Source organism: Penaeus monodon, chromosome 21 (genome assembly GCF_015228065.2).
Source record: "Penaeus monodon isolate SGIC_2016 chromosome 21, NSTDA_Pmon_1, whole genome shotgun sequence".
Taxonomy (NCBI): domain Eukaryota; kingdom Metazoa; phylum Arthropoda; class Malacostraca; order Decapoda; family Penaeidae; genus Penaeus; species Penaeus monodon.
In genome coordinates, this window is record NC_051406.1 from 7,482,440 (window position 1) to 7,482,911 (window position 472).

Sequence of the window (472 nt, forward strand, 5' to 3'; positions counted from 1 at the left end):
CAAGACCGACCGACAGACAGAAAAGAGGGGAGTGGAGATGAGGATTTTTTTTTAAAGGATAGAGAAAAAATAAACAGGAAGTGCAAAACAACTTGCCAAAGATATCCGAGCAAGGTTAAAGTTTCAAAATGCAGGAGAAAAAACTCATATAGAAATCCCCTCATAGACAAAGGACGTGATCAGAACGCTAAATGCTAAATGCTCTCAGTACCCACCCGGAATTAGATTCTAAAACAACTAAAATGTTTGCAGACCATAAAAATCACTTGATAGGCTGAGAAAAGCTCCCCGTGTTCGTACGTAAGCAAGGATAAGTTGGGCTAGGTTAGGTTTTCGATGTCGAAAATGAGTATCCTCATGATATCATGAAACTTGATTCAAGTCAAAATTAGATGCTAAATATATCCACAACATACCAAAAACTACAGGAAAATATGATTTGCAATGCAGGTGGGCACTAGAAGGGGGTGGG

General features: G+C 39.0%; 1 protein-coding gene across 1 annotated transcript in view; it reads right to left on the bottom strand.

Moving 5' to 3' along the window:
- Positions 1-472, bottom strand: part of LOC119586145 — a 28,580-nt gene that overhangs the window by 2,350 nt on the left and 25,758 nt on the right. The gene's annotated exons all lie outside the window — the stretch shown is intronic.